Raw genomic sequence first — 1,388 nt, 5'->3', positions numbered from 1 at the left:
GAGGTGTGCAGGGCTAGAGGCTCAGGAAAGGGTGTGTTTCTTTCTAATGCTTTCAGAGCTGCTGGCTGCCTGCATAACTTGGCTCATGTTCCTTCTTCCATCTTCAAGCCAGCTGTGTACCATTTTCAAAGTCTCTCTGAGTCCAATTCTTTTGTCTCTCTCTCTCTTCAACATAAACAGAACCACTATGCCTACCTTAGTCTCACCTGGATGAGCCTGGCTCATCCTCTATCCTAAAGTAAGCTGATTAACTACCCTGTTCCTTGGGCTACCCTAATCCTCTCCTTACTAAAAGATATATCATATTCGTGTGCTTGGAGGCTGGAGAAACAAGAGAGAAACGTGCCTGCAGAGCAGGTACAAAGGTTTATAAATATCCCTTTATCTCACCCTACCTGGCTTGGCTCAGTGGATAGAGCGTCGGCCTGTGGACTGAGGGGTCCTGGGTTCAATTCTGGCCAAGGGCACATGCCTGGGTTGCGGGCTTGATCCCCAGTGTGGGGTGTGCAGGAGGCAGCCATTCAGTGATTCTCATCATTGATGTTTCTATCTCTCCTTCTCCCTTCCTCTCTGAAATCAATAAAGAAGTATATTTTTTTAAAAAATATCCCTTCACCTCCAGTTGCCCATCATGTGTAAACTTAACCTGGGAGGAATATGGTTATGCTTATTTCTTACTGTTATTTGTTTGTAGCCCCAACTCTGGCTGGGGACTGAGGCTGCACACCTCCCTGCTGTCTTGCCTGTGAACAGAACTTTAGTCTCAATCATCAACCATTCAGGGAGGAATTCAGAATTCCCCACAATGACCTTCCACTCATAGATCTTAGCAAGGTGAGTTCAAAACCCAGCTGACCCTGCATGAGAGAGAGGGTCAGAGAGAATGGAAGCCAGGAACATTTACCTGTTGTCACCTGAGAGCTCATTCTACTTAGCCCAGAGGCCAGAGATTGCTGTTTGTTTGCTTGATTAATTAATGTATTTATTTCAGTGGCTACATAAAAATTCATAGTGTGACTGTTCCTCACACTTTTGATGGTTTTTCATACTCATTATCATTACATTGCAATCATATCAATGATATTAAAATATGTTTAAATTATGAAATTAAAACTATGGTTCTAATCAGGGGTGATCCCCTTCCCCGCCCTCCCACCCAAAAGCCATTGAGCTACGTCCAGACAGATTTGTGACTGTCACACTGGAGAGGGGTGGGTGGAAGCGTGGATGCTGTAAAAAACCTTCAACTCACTGGACAGACCTCACCACAGAGAAGTCCCAGATGCAGATGCCAACAGTGCTGAGGCTGTGAAACTCTGAGTTAAATAGCACCACCAGTTGGGCAGTATTATGTCATTTGCGAATAATGACAGTTTTACTCCCTACTT

Source organism: Myotis davidii, unplaced genomic scaffold, assembly GCF_000327345.1.
Source record: "Myotis davidii unplaced genomic scaffold, ASM32734v1 scaffold2702, whole genome shotgun sequence".
NCBI lineage: Eukaryota > Metazoa > Chordata > Mammalia > Chiroptera > Vespertilionidae > Myotis > Myotis davidii.
This window is presented reverse-complemented; position numbering follows the sequence as displayed.